Raw genomic sequence first — 15,444 nt, forward strand, 5'->3', positions numbered from 1 at the left:
TCATAATATTGGCATAATAGATGCCTACACATCTTTCGTCACTTCATATTTAATTACACCCACAGACCACAATCGACAAAAAAGATCTCTAAGCTTTTTATAAGCAAAAATGGAATAAAACTCCAGAATAGCAAGTAATTATCCTATTTCTCCAAGGTTCCAGGAAACAGCTGTCCAATGTGTCTTCAGTTGGACCACATTTTATATCTCACCTCTACAGAATGTATTTATTCAACCTTCTTCATTAGCAGCCCTGCCTTCCATGTAAGTCTTGACAACAAAAAATTATTTTAGTGTGAAATTATTTTAGTGTGATAGGCCTATCATATGGCAGTTGAAGCTTATCTCCCTTTAGAAAAATAAGCATCATCAAAACTATTACCCTGGAAACTGAGCACCAGGGTCTCATACCAAAAAACTCAACAGTAAGAAATTGAATGTCTCACATCATCTCAAAAATGCTGGTAAAGAAATGCAGCAAAGTTTTTTTTTACAGCTATTCATGAGACCAGTTTTATTGATTTTGGGAGGTAGACATTTTCTTTTACAACAATCTTAACAAACTAGTGTAAAAATCACAGTGAAAGGACAATCTTAAAAATCTCAATATAATAATTTAATTGAGTAAGTTCTTTTGAAATTGAATTATATAACACATTTTACTTTCAGATAGATTTCAAAAGGTAAAATAAGAGCACACAGTTTAGGTTCCCAAACTAATGGAGAATGGGCATTAAATCCTATTGTTAAATGTTTTTCAAAAATTGTGACAATTGCAAAACTTTGATGAAAATGCACGAGAAAAACAATGTGTCTTTCCAAAGCTGAGCCAGTACTGAAGACGCTTCTCAACAGTAGAGTGCCCAAGGCTCAAGTTCTGTATCCAGCACTGTAAGAGATGAATAGAAATAACCTACACAGACATACCCTCAGACCTCCAGTCACTATGGCCTTTTCTCAAATCTGTCTTACTGACAGCTGAAGTTCTCACTCTCAGCAGGCAAATGCAGTATGATCTCTTTTCTAGAAGAATAGTGGTAGAGTCTACAGGTGAGCAGGCATTTCTGGAGAATTCTTTGATCCCAGATTCTAAGCCTTAAAACTCACTTCCCTAAAATACTAAATTTTGTTTTTATAAGAATTCCATGGATTTCTGGGTGATATCTGGTATCCTCCATCTACTTAGCCATTCATGGTCATTTCCCTCCATTTCAACTTCATGTTTCTCAAACTACTGCACCAGCAACAGCATTACATACATGCCTTTGTGACCAATGGGTTTCTATTCTCTGCTTTCTTAGGAACAAGGTGGAGGGGGGAGGTACCATGTATTTTTTTTATAAATTAGTTTATGTATCTGAATTTTTTTCCTGGAAGAAAAGCATCAGTTCTTAGTAAAGAAGGGACAGTATATTTATATTGATTCCTCCCAACATGGAGGAACTGCTTGCCAATAGGCACTGCTCTCTTGAACCCCTGACTAGCAGGCACCGTACTCCTGGACTCTGGCCAACAGGCACTGTACTCCTGGACCCCTGTCCAACAAGCACTGTACTCCTGGACCCCTGGTCAACAAGCACTGTACTCCTGGACCCCTGGCCAACAGGCACTGTACTCCTGGACCCCTGGCCAACAGGCACTACACTCCTGGACCCCTGGCCAACAGGCACTGCACTCTTGGACCCCTGGCCAACAGGCACTACACTCCTGGACCTATTAGCTGGTAAAGAGTTAAGCAGACTCATCTGCAATGAAATTATGGAGATACTGTCCCATACGAAATAATTTGTAAAAATCAACAATAACAAAAGCTTCAAGACCACTGGGCCTCTATTTGATATCTTTTTTCCTCTAATGCTTCCTTTCAAATAGAGTATACTGAGCTATGGCTTAGTCAGATTTTACAGTGAATCAGGATCAACTCAGAACTTGTTAGAAATGAAACTTATTGGGTCTGAAAGAAACCTGCATTTTAAGTAGCTTTCCAGTTGAATCTGAGGCATAATAAAGTTTGAGACCAAGGACATTAGATCATCTTCCCAAAGCAGTAATTACATTGCTAAAAATATGGATTGGATGGTTAAAATATCTTTTTAGTGCAATATCAACTTAGCAAGCATCATTACAAAATAATTTTTAAAAGAAAATAATTAAAATAGCTAGTGTCATTAATATGCAACATGTAAAGGCTAGGAATAATGTTCAGAAGAAGCTCTTTACTGCTGGAAAATGAAGCCAGCACCACCCAATTCAGATGAGGAACACCTATGCACTGGTCTTCACCATGAGCAACCTGTTTGGAGTTACATTTTCTGTGTTTTCAAGTTTCAAATGAGTCACTGTATTCAGCGCTAAACAGTACAGGAAGATAAATAGATAAGGCCATGCAAATCTTGGAATTAAAGGACAAAGTAAAACTCAAGTTGAAAAACAAAATTCATTCACTCTGATGTATATGGGAATGACAGCCTGTACTTTCATAGAATTTTCAGTTTTAGAAGAAATGCAGTTACAAATACAGTTTAATTTTTAAGAAATCTCTTGATTTTTTTTTTTTTTTTTTTTTTGGTTTTTCAAGACAGGGTTTCTCTGTGTAGTTTTGCGCCTTTCCTGGGACTCACTTGGTAGTCCAGGCTGGCCTCGAACTCACAGAGATCCACCTGGCTCTGCCTCCCGATTGCTGGGATTAAAGGCGTGCACCACCACCGCCCTGCCTAAGAAATCTCTTGATTTTTGTCCAAGCATTGTTATGGGAATAATCCTCTTGTACACTGTAAAGATTTGTCACTGGAATTGGCTTAATAAAACACTGATTGGCTCATAGCCAGGTAGAAAGTATATGTGGGGCAACCAAACTAAGGATGATGGGAAGGAGAAGGGCAGAGTCAGGGTCCTCCGCCAGACAAGAGGGAACAAGATGAGAATGTCATACCGAGAAAAGGTACCAAGCTACATGATGATGAATAGATTAATAGAAATGGGTTAATTTAAATGTAAGAGCTAGTCAGTAATAAGCCTGAGCTATTGGCCAAGCATTTATAATTAATATAAGCCTCTGATTATTTGGAAGCAGCTGTGGGACAGGGTGGGAAAGAAAGAAAACTCTGTTTACATACTCTGCCCACAAGGCCTGGTGACACATAGTCTGTAAGGACAGCACTTCAGAGACAGAGACAGGAAGATCACCACAAGTTTGAGGCTAGCCTGGAGTACATGAGACCTTGGCTTAAACTAAAAACAAACAAACAAAAAGCCCTCTAGATCTTATTTCAATTTTCTGTTGATTTTAATACCATGGATTCTAAATGAGAAACCTTGTAGGGTTATTCAAAAAAATTACAAAAGTTCTATAGTGCTGGCTGATGGACATTCAATAGGTGAGAGCTATTACTTCAATACTGCTATAAATATTCCTCTAGGGAACTAAATTCAAGGCATTAAAATATTTGAAAAGCTGTTACTCATCTATGTTTCCAACAAACTGCAGAAATTCTTAAGGAAAGTTAAATAATTGGTTAAATATTTAGTTGTTCACTTGTGTAGCTAGAGTTTTCCTGCCTGGCCCAGAGTCAGGACAAATCTCTCTCACCTGCCAGTCCCACAGCCACTCAGACCCAACCAAGTAAACACAGAGACTTATATTGGTTACAAACTGTATGGCCGTGGCAGGCTTCTTGCTAACTGTTCTTACAGCTTAAATTAATCCATTTCTATTAATCTATACCTTGCCACATGGCTTGTGGCTTACCGGGATCTTCACATGCGGCTTGTCATGGTGGCGGCTGGCAGTGTCTCCCTCTCAGCCTTCCACTTCCCAGAATTCTTCTCCTTGTCCCGCCTATACTTCCTGCCTAGCCAATGGCCAATCAGTGATTTATTTACTGACCAATCAGCAACACACTTGACATACAGACCATCCCATAGCACTTCCCCTTTTCTTTTCTTAAAAAGGAAGGTTTTAACCTTTACACATCTCCAAAGTCAGCTTGGTATATTTGGGAATTTGGGCGTAGCTTCTCTTACTACTTCCTGCTGGAGGGGGGCGCTGTATCTTATGGGGACACAAAGAATATTTTAGGATTATGGAGTAGTCCATGAGGGTGTATCATCTGAGCCTCTTATTTAATAAGACGGTTGGTTACATCTACACTTGTGGTCATTAGACTTCATCTATCAATTTGAAAGGTGCTCTATTTTGCTGCCTCTGGTACCACTGACGCTGACGCTGAGCACAATGTTTGTACATACCTTCCTGCCCAAGAACCATTCATTACTAATGAATAAGTAATGGCTGGTCTAGGGTGATTCCCCGATTATACAACTTAGAATATTTCATTGCCATAAATTTTTCCATAGTTTCTTATTAAAATATCAATTTAGCAATAAATAAATCTCAATCAAAAGCTAAACACATAGCTATAATTATAATCATTCTAATTCAGTTCAGGGTTATTGAACTTTCCCCTGACTCACTTCCCTTTCCTTGTTATTGCCCATAAAATATTAGAAGTGTTCTTCCAAGGTCTTCTGAATGTGTCTAGAATCATCTAGTAGACCTTGAGTGAACAAAGTAATACTATGTCTTTCTTGAGAGGCATTTGAAACATATTGACACTAAGAAATTAATGTAAAATGCATCTGTGGTTCCCAGTTTACAACAATGGATTAACAATTGTACCAATGACAGAGTTTTTGGAAAGTTTTATTACCAATTGCATTGGCTAGTACTTCACATTTTGATTGTTTGTAGGTTTGAGACAGGGTCTCATTATACAGTCTGGGCTTGTCTTATCTTAAATCTGCTATCCTCCTGCCTCTTTAATGCCACACCACTACGCCTGTCTCATGTACTCTACTTTAATTAATGAATTCTACTGAATCTATCACCTCTACTCAACGTTCTAAGAGATATGCATCATAACTTTTCATCCTTTCAAGTGGAGGGAACATACAATTGTTTGTATCATTTTTATATGTACTGTCTTTCTGACTCTAAAATAAACATCACACATGGAAAACTAAACAAGTTAACACCACTTTCTATTAGTGCCTATGTAACACAGGCCTGGACATAAATGTCAGTACATAGCAGCCAGGAACCATGCTTACGTTTTATATCTATGATAGTCAGTTTTAATTGCCCACCTGATACAATCTAGAATCACTTGGGAAGACAGTCATAATGAGGAGCTGTAGGAATATGGTTGACCTGTGGACACGTCTGTAAAAGATCTTTTGATGGGGTTGACTGAGTTGAAACAATCTGACATGAAGGTGGGCAGCACCAGTGTGAGGCTGAAGTGTGATCTATGTGAGAATGGTGAAGAACCACGTGCACACACAAGCACACACACGCATTCATTTTTCTCTCTGTTTTTAACTGTGGATGTGACAAGCTGCTTCAAGTTCCTGTGCCCTTGACTCTCCTGCAATGATGGGATGTAACCTGAAATTATGAGCTAAAAGAAGTTCTTTCCTCCCTAAGCTGTTCTCATCAGAGTGTCCTATCACAGTTGCAGGAAACAAACTAAAAGACACATGGCTTATAAGGTTCTTACTAATGAGCATCTCTACTGAACAGTATCTATTCTGAAGTATAAAGTAATCCAATAAACTATCTCATGTTGGCTGAACTCTGCATGGACAGGGCAGCTATGACATCATAAGCACTCAACAGGAACCTCAATTTTAACACAGACCGTGTTATGAAAACAAAAATCCTAGAAGTCTACTCAAGTGTCATTCACATTCTGATATTCAATGCTTGGTATGAATTAAGAGTGTAATTAATTCTACAAAATAAGTCTGCCCCTTCTGTAGCTATGCTTTTAAAACTTACAAGCTTAGAAATAAAGTGTGGTTTTAAAAACCAAAAATGTATTCAGTCATATATAGAGTCCAGAGAAGTTCTACAATTGAGAACTGGGAGCAAACTTGTTTGCAGTTAATGTAAAAACAGCAGATATCAAAAATCCAACCCACAGCTTTCATATCATTGCTGACCATGATAAACAATTGATATTCACCTCTTCATACCACAACCTATCATCCAATTAAATAAAGAGCATTCTAAAGTCTTTGCCTCTAAAATTAGCAGTATTTTAAAGTTATGGTTAAATTCTGACTTAAGAATTCAACTTAGTTGTATGCCAAGTAACAAATTTTAGAAAGAGCAAAGACCCAAAACATACTTATTTTTGACAGATTGAAAACATTTATAGCAACGGCACATAAATATAAATAATAACATCGGCCATATCACTAAGTGTTATGGAATAACGAACATGGGAATTTTTGAGAGTAGAGACAAATGATTCCAAAGACCATTCATGTTCTGACCACAGTGTGACTTGGCAGCAAGGTCCATTTCTTTTCAAATGCCATACAGAAAATACAATATGCTGGTGTTCCTTACACCATTCCTCATTCTTCCGAATCTTTCACATACTGTTCTTATAGTATAATCCATGATCCTCTTCCATTTTTCCCAATTTGGTGAACTCTTTTTCACTCTATAAGTATATAATGTCCTTCTTTTGTTTTCAAGATGCATTTGCATAAAAATCATTTGTGTTCCTATTAATCAGTTTATGCTCCTATTTACCCAGTGGATAATTCTCTGCATACTACTGAATGATTTCTCCCTTTTATCCAGTCAAAAATTTCTCTTACAATTGATAAACTACAAAAAAGAGACTTCAGTTTTTGATAGTTGGCCATCTTCTCCGCAGAGAAGCCTTCCATAGCATGAGCAATCATGAATGAGAATATCCAAATTCATTGTCCAACCATGACAAAAATCACAGGTATCCGAACAGTTTAGTTACATATATGATTTTGTACTAGACATCATCAAGACAAGAATAGAAATGGCATTCATTTATGTACCATCCATTACCCAGAGGGCAATCTGCACTCAGCACATGTGAGGTCCAACACCTTTCACATCACCTCTTCCCTGTTACTGGAGAGCTTCTCTCAGGGTCCCGCCAAGCCCCACAATCCCAAAGCCCACTTAGAAAATAAACACACAGATGCTTATATTATTTAAACTGTTTGGCCTAATGGCTCAGGCTTTTAGCTAGCTGTTCTTATATCTTAAATCAACCCATTTCTATTAATCTATAAGTTGCCACGTACCTTGTGGCTTACCGGGATCTTAACATCTTCTCATGGCGGCGGCTGGCAGCATCTCTCTGCCTCAGCCTTCCACTTCCCAGAATTCTCCTCTCTCTGTGTCACGTCTATACTTCCTGCCTGGCTACTGGCCAATCAGTGTTTTATTTATCAATCAACCATCCACAGCACTTCCCACTCCACCTACCACTATTTTTCCCCTAATTTCATCTCAGATGTGGTTTTTACCTCCTCAGAGAAGTTCACTTTCCACACTTAACACCATCATCACCTGGTCATCAATGTGGTGATTCCACAATATACAGTGCTGTTCAGTGCAGTACCAGAACCATTGGAAGATGATTAAAAACTCTATAAAACCATGAAAATTTCCTCAGATTAAACCCAGTACTCAGAAATATATTTAGGAGGATTTGTTTAAAATATTTACATTTCTACATTGAAACTTTTTAAATACAAAATGGGATTTTAGAGATTCTAAGAATTGTTCCTATGTTCTTAGGGATCCCTAGGCCTCTGAAACACACAACATGGGTCCCATTAACATTCTTCTAGAGGATACACTGATGTGGTTCATCTAAGCCATAAAAGCTATGATAAAACAGAATTCCAACTTAGAATCTCCTTGACTTTGCAGCTTTAAAGAAACCCTACTTGGCCAAAGCCTTTTGAAAGAGGGTAATGTACTCATGTAGCTTCTAGATCAAAAGGATGTATTCAGAATGCTGTAGGAGCCTTGGCTTTAGAGATTAATTTAAAGTTGATTCACGAGAACCACTTCATTTCCTTTTAAACATTTTCCATTTTTTCTTTTATATTTGAGATCATAGTTACATCACTTCCCCCTTCCCTTTCCTCCCTCCAACTCCCTCCAAATCCTCCATAACCCTCCCTTGCGCTCCTTCAAATTCATAGCCTCCTTTTTCATTAATTGTTGTTGCATGCATGTGTGTGTGTGTGTGTGTGTGTGTGTGTGTGTGTGTGTGTACATATATTTCTAAACACAACCTGCTCAGTTTGTACAGTGTTCCTTGTATAGATGTTTGGGGCTGACCATTCGCTCCCATTTCATCCCAGGAGGACTGCTCTCCTGCTCTCAGCCTTCCTTAGTTACTGCTTGTGGTTCTCTGAGTAGGGTTGAGGCCTTGTGGGCTTTCCCGCATCCATCTTGACAGTTACATAACTTTTCAATCCATGTTATGGGTTCTGTGGAGAACACTTTTATTTGATTTCTGCTTATTATCTATGGCAAATTAGTTATGAGAGGTACATATATTCTCATCTTATAAATGTTAACATCTAGTTTGCAGTGTGGCATTAATGTGTAGAAATGCTGACTATGAAGTCCTTAGATTGTGACAAGTACATAATAGTTCTCATTTTTAACAGTATTGATAGACAAATTAAGAACTACATGACTGAGGATGGAGAGATGCTCAGTGCTTAAGAGCACATACTGCTCTTGCAAAGGACCCAAGTTCTGGTTCCTGGTACCCATGTCAGGCAGCTCACTGCCTGTAACTCTAGACATAGGCTAATCCAACGCCACTGGCCTTTGAGAACACCTGCACTTCTATGTACATATCCTCGCCTACACACACAAATAAAAATCAAAGCTTAAACATGCTGTGTGACTGGGATCCTGCATAAGTCCTCTTTCTAAAGTCAGCTTAAACCATCACCAAGCAGAATCTGAAGATCTCCAATTTCCTCGCTTTCCTATAGGAAAAGAAACACAAAGTCTAGGTAGTGCTGTGGCCTTCCAGGCTGCTGAACAATCATCCAGTACACAGCAATGTGCTACCCCTACCTACAGAAGAGACTGTGTGCGAGGTATTTTTGTAAAGCTGACCTGATGTTTGAATGCGCAAGAGAGACTAGTAACCATACTGATATGGAATAGGACTTCCACAGGCGACACGAAATTACATCTGTGCTTGCCATTTAATCACAACCTAGGAATATCTCAGTACACAATGTGTTCTCCCGGCTAATATTTGTTTTATCTCAGACAGCAGGGACACAATTTAAAAATCAATATGCTAACATTAGCCATTTCACCTGAAGTTGTAACAATCTGGTTTCTAAGAACTAGAAACTGTTGTCTTTTTATTCGGGCCACACCTGCAGGGGGTTCTCAGCAGTGCTGTTTTCAGTAGAAGGGCACACACTTAGGAGGAGGAGGAGCGGTTTGTTTGGTGTTTCCTCTTAAATACTTTTTAGTCGATTGAGAATTTCATAAACCAGTGCTGTATTTACTTCCTTTCCCAATCTTCCCTTCCCCTATAACTTCTCCGTGTACCCTAACTCCCTCTCAAGTTCATGACCTCCCCTTTAGTTATTGTTTTACACACACACACACACACACACACACACACACACACACACACACACACTTTACTGCATCTTTTAATGTTTCTCTTATGTACATGCATTTTGGGCTGATCACTTGGGACTGGATAACCTCTCAGGGAGGTTGACCCTGGAAAAAACTGATTTTTTTCCTCTTCCAGCAGCCATTCATTGTCTATAGCTCGTCATCTAGGGGTGGGATCTTCTGAACTCCCCATATCATGCTGGCCTGTTGACTAGTGCAGTCTTCTTTAGGCAGCCATATTATTGAAATATCATGCATACAGCTTCCCTGTCACATCTAGAAGACACTAGCAAGCAGCAAGTACCCTGGTCCTCTGGCTCTTACACACCCTCCTATGATTTTACCTGGGTCTTGGGTACAGAGGTTATACTGTAGACAGATCTGTTGGGGCTGACCACCCCACGGTCAGTTGCTCCTTGCATTTTGACCAATTGTGGTTCTCTGTAATAGTCTCCATCTGTTTCAAAAATCCTTCTTAAATGAGAGAGGGATAAAATATTTATCCTTATACTCACAGATGAGTATAGCTTTCACCCCCTCATCAAATTTGATTATTTTAAATTTCAAACCTTACCTAGACTAAAATTTACTACTTGTTCATTATTTAAATTATACCTCTTGGTGTAGTGGCTTGAGAAACCTCAAGCCTAGCCAAAAAACAAACAAACCAAACCAAAACAACAACAAAACTAAACTAAACTAAAATGAAACAATTAAGACTTTGAATGCTGTTTGAGAATCTACAGTCCTAAATGTCATTCCATTTATAAACAGGAGAAACCACTAGTAGAACACACCATTCAGAATCCTCGGGACTTGATCTCATTTAAACACACACTCCACTGAAAGCAATCATATACCCAGCATTATATGAAAACAATTAACATTTAAATAAATACAGATGCTGAGAAATGAGAACCCATTAAGACCATCACAGTACCTACTAGCGGCTCACTGATTTTCACAGTCTAGTACATACAACCATATTGTTAATATGTTTGGGGGAAAACTAAAGTACCCAATTCTCTGTGTTCAAATTAATCATGAGTCCTTATAACACTTCAAAGAGAGAGAGTCATGCAATAGGACATACTGGCCTCCAGACATTCAAATACATATGATTCAAATGTAAGCCACCTTGTAGTTTATTATCTCATATGAAATGATTTTTTTTTATCATCTCTTCAAGCATCTGAGTTCAAAAGAAACTTCTAGGTATTGTATGAGGCACCCAATGACACATTTAGGCTATGGGAGACCAAGACTCTGCTCCTCGAAGGAAACCAAGAGTTCCATTTATAAAACTTCCCCACACTATTCAATAGTTTACTGTAGTTAAAATATGTTTTGTATCCCCAAAGGAAGACCTAAGTAATTCAAGTCGGTTATTTAGATTTTCTGAACACCACGAAGGAGAGGCTAGGTCCATAACAGTAAGTGTATACAACTAAAACAATAATCATATTCCAGTCAAAATTCACAGATACAGGTTTACCTGTACCTGGATAATATATAGGACCATAGAGTGGCTAACACACTGTTCAAAATCTACATTACTTTGCAGCCATACCAGGGTCATCACCACAATAACCATGACAGCATCATTATTAATATTTACAGCTTCTAAGTTAGAGAAATGTTACTTTTCTTAATCCTTAACCTACTACATACATTCAATACCAACCCCAAATCAGTAGTTCAGCTTGGCCAGAGGCTGAATTAATGTGCTCTGCAAAAGAGAACACCTGTGAGTGCAGAGACAACTGAGGGAAGCCGGCTCTGCGGGAGGGAGGCGGCTTCTCTGGTGGACTTCAAAGAGTCCACAGCTCAGGTCACCCGGCAGGTGCACTCACTGTGAGAGGTGACTAGGTGAAGGTGCTGGGTTATAGTTTATTAATATATCCTAACTAGTTCCTGCTGGCAATGCGGCAACACAATGAAGGATCTCTCCTTTGCCGTTCTTGCTGAAAGTTGTTACTATATTTTTATGTTTTTCATAGAGTATGAACTGATATTAGTTAAACAGCTTTGATTTCATATTCAACGATAGCAGTTGATTTAGTTTTTGTTACAGAGCATATCTTTTAGAAAATTGGACTAAATTTCTAAAAACTCCCTTTATTTGCTCCCCTCCTTTCCCAGCCAGGACAAATGGCAGGTGTTTGACTTACTATGCCTTTAAAACCCTCTTCCAGTTCCAGATCTTAAATGCCTGTCTTTCTGACCAGCCCACCCATCCTTCCCCCAAAATGTTCAGTAAATCAGGAGTTAATGGAGAGAAGGCAGAGAAAGTTAGAGATTCCTCCTTGGGATCAGGTTGCCTGGATACAGAATTGTCCATCCTATTGACTCTGATTACATTTGAATTTCCACTTCTTCTATGTTAGAAACAGGGTAGTGTGTGTCCAGGAAGAAACTGAGGGTGTGACCCTGAGTCTGATCATAATTTTCTCACGTGGAAAGTCATCCTTATTCCACTTGGTTGTATCTATCATTAATACTGGCAGTGCTTGACGGCCTTTGTTTCATAGCACTGCATCTGTAAGTGCAGATGTTCGTGCCTTGGACAGGCTCCATCCTGATAAACCCACTGTAAATTGGAGACACTGGAGTGGAAAGTGCATTCAACACCCTAATCTACTGAGCTGCTGTTGAACACACCGAGCAATGTTGGTCTGACACCTTTGTAGTCACGTGGCTGGCTGGGAGCTGGGAGTCTGAGGCTGCTCAGCGCTGTGAAGGTATCTTACACATATTGCTAGCCAGGAAAGGACAGATATTCAAAATTCAAAACATATTTTTTTTATTAAACACAAACTATTTTCACACCATCATGAAGTAAAATCATAAATCAAACTATAATAAGTTGAGAACTACCTACAATAGCTACTTAATTAGTTCAGTTTAAACCTATACTCAAAGATCAATTTGCTTTTATTTCAGACAAAATGTTAAAAAAGCCAGTTGTCAATAAGGTAGAGAAAAAATAGCAAGGAGGAAAGCATGTTGTTGGAAACAGGCAATCTTCCAGGAAAAAAAAAAAAAACAGAGGTAAATTCATAAAATAAAGAAAAAGAGAGGCTAAAATTAGCAGATTTTATCTCTCTAAGCCTTACTTGAACTCTAGGATAATTGAATGTTGGAACACAAAGTCCTACTTTCACACTTCAATGTTATATAACAATATGCCTTTAACATTATATAATATTAAAATATTAATAAAGATAACTGGTAGATGGTTAAATTGAGGTTCCCCCACTTAGGAAGTCAAAAAGAAAGAAAATATTAAAATTTTGTATCTGGTTAGAAAATAAATATTGAATATTACTATTTTCCTCACCTCAACAACTAAATCAAAACTATTGCACTGAACAGGAAATTGCCAAGGAAAGTCAAGACAATTTTGAAGCTATCAGAGCTCATGGGTTTGTGGTGAAGTTCCAGATACAGAGAAAGGATTCTGACTCAGAAACACCCAAGTGAGAGGGGAAGCAGATCAATAAAAAGTGGGCAAACATACCTAAACATACACAAACATATACATATAACAGAATTACTACAACCGAGTGTGGGGCTCATTATGAAAAACAAGATGACAGGCTATCTACCAGCCTGGTCTACAGAGTGAGTCCCAGGACAGCCAGGGCTATTACACAGAGAAACCCTGTCTCGAAAAACAAAAACAAAAACAAAAATTATTGTGTTAATCTACATATATAGTGAAAATAACAATTTGAATATATATCTGAATTTCAACTATATCCAAGAACAATTTTCAAAAGTTTTAGTGGGGAAAGTATAGAGAAGTATGCTTATATCCTCAGACAGTTTTAAATGACACGGAACACAATTCATCAAAGAATAGATTGGTAAAGATGATATAAGCATAGACAAACAATAACTAATGACAAATAAGGAGAAAATGTTTATAGTGCATGTATTCAATTCACAATTAGCATTCAGAATACATGTAAATAATAATGTTTGTAAGCACACTGAGCAAGATACAGCCAGCATCAAAGTGGTCCAAACGTCTAAGCATGTTCTGGCCAGGAAACTGTAGTATCCCTCCCATGCTTCAAACGTGTTCACTAACTAGTCTTTAAGAAACAAAAGAATTCTGCCAAAGTGAGATACCATTTTATATGCATGGGGAAGCAAAAGGTGGTACCAAGTATTTGTAAAAATGTTGACTAATAGGGTTTTTTACATGTTTTTTACAAATGCTTTCTCTTCTCAAGAAATTTCTGTTTGAAGTGGCAACATTTTGCATTTTCTAAGACAGCTAAATATTCTGGGTAAAATCCTCAATTGAGTACTGGCTGAGCTCACCTTCCTCTTTTCTTTTTGGCTTAATTTAAACTAAATGTATTCTTTTTAAGAGTTTCTCATTGTGATTCTGCTACCAACAATGAAAAATTACTATGGAACTTGAAATAAAAGTTGACTTTAAAATGAAGTGATGTAACATAAAAGGAATGTACTAACGAGCACCTCATCATCTCAATAATGCTGCATAGAATTAGTAAATGCACAAATTGCACTTAAAAGCACTGTTTCTTTCTAAAGATGATTAGAGCTTTAAGAAATGCTTTGTGTCTGTTTATAGCCCTCAGGCAATTAGAGTGTGGACTGATCTTTGTGTGCTGGTGTCAAAAGTAAGACTTGTAAAGCTCAGCCACAGTCATGAGAAGCAAACACCTTTTAACCTAAAAATGAAAGTACTGGAGCTACTCTAAAATGTAACACCAAACAGTACTGGCAGGTACAAAAGTAACTATCATTGTGGAGGGTTATTATTAGATCAAAGAAAATCTATGGATTCTCTAAAGGTTTCTTGATTTCTGCAAATATATGTAATATACATAATTTTCAAATAATGTGACATTTGCAAATTGACACAATAATGGATTCCAAGAACTTCACTTGTTTAACAAGTCAGTTAGGAAGCTCTTCACCTGTTCCAAGTTTCAAAGACTCAAGACATTGTAGGAAATGTGATCAAAAATAAAGTTTGAGACTACCTCAAAATGCTTTCAGTTATACAAATATATTTTACTAATAAAGAAAAATTTTTATTTCCAGAAACACAATTTGGACTCAATTTACTAAATTATCCCATTTCAGTTATAATTTGTCAACATTTTGGTGGGTTCTGAAATAAATACACAGATACAACTTATTATGTATATAATTACATAACACACACACACACACACACACACACACACACACACACACCCCTAATTTCCTTCCCTGTGTGCCTTGGCTTGGAAATATTGATACTGGATACTGGGCATCCCTGGGAGGCCTTTGAGCTATTTACTTTCGTTTACGAATCTGATAGTTCTTAGTGGTCAAGTTAGGTCTTGGGGACTACCTACATTTCCTTTCTCAGTCCTTCTGGACTAAGCTGCGTGAAAAAAAATCATGTAATAGAATTCTGATTAGTCTTATTTAGCTGTGGTATAACTATGGAGATTAATCTATTGAATGAAAAATCCACCCACGGTGTTTTGTTTAGCTTGAAGCCAGAAAAAGCGCAGGAGCCAAGACATGGTTGTCAGTGCCCACCGGAGCTTCACAGCAGAGAAGGTGTGCTGTTACAGAGGCAGGTGAATTCCTGGAACTATAAACTGGAGCCTTCATTTTCAAAAGCAGCACACTGCTTTCCAAGGACTTATTAGGTGAATCCTTTGAAACTTAATTGGTATGATTCATGAGTTCTCCTGGAATGAAACTCAAAAAACAACACTTTACAAATAATACAGATTACCTCACCAGAGACACTGCTTTTCTGGGTGGGAATACAAAGTTGGAGCCAGTACATAACTGCTCATGACAATGCACTATGTTTTTAAATATCTGTGTAGTCAGAAAATAAAAGATAAAATCGAAGAGACCACTGCTAAGATGACCGGGAGAAGGAC

Source organism: Peromyscus eremicus, chromosome 14 (assembly GCF_949786415.1).
Source record: "Peromyscus eremicus chromosome 14, PerEre_H2_v1, whole genome shotgun sequence".
Lineage (NCBI taxonomy): Eukaryota > Metazoa > Chordata > Mammalia > Rodentia > Cricetidae > Peromyscus > Peromyscus eremicus.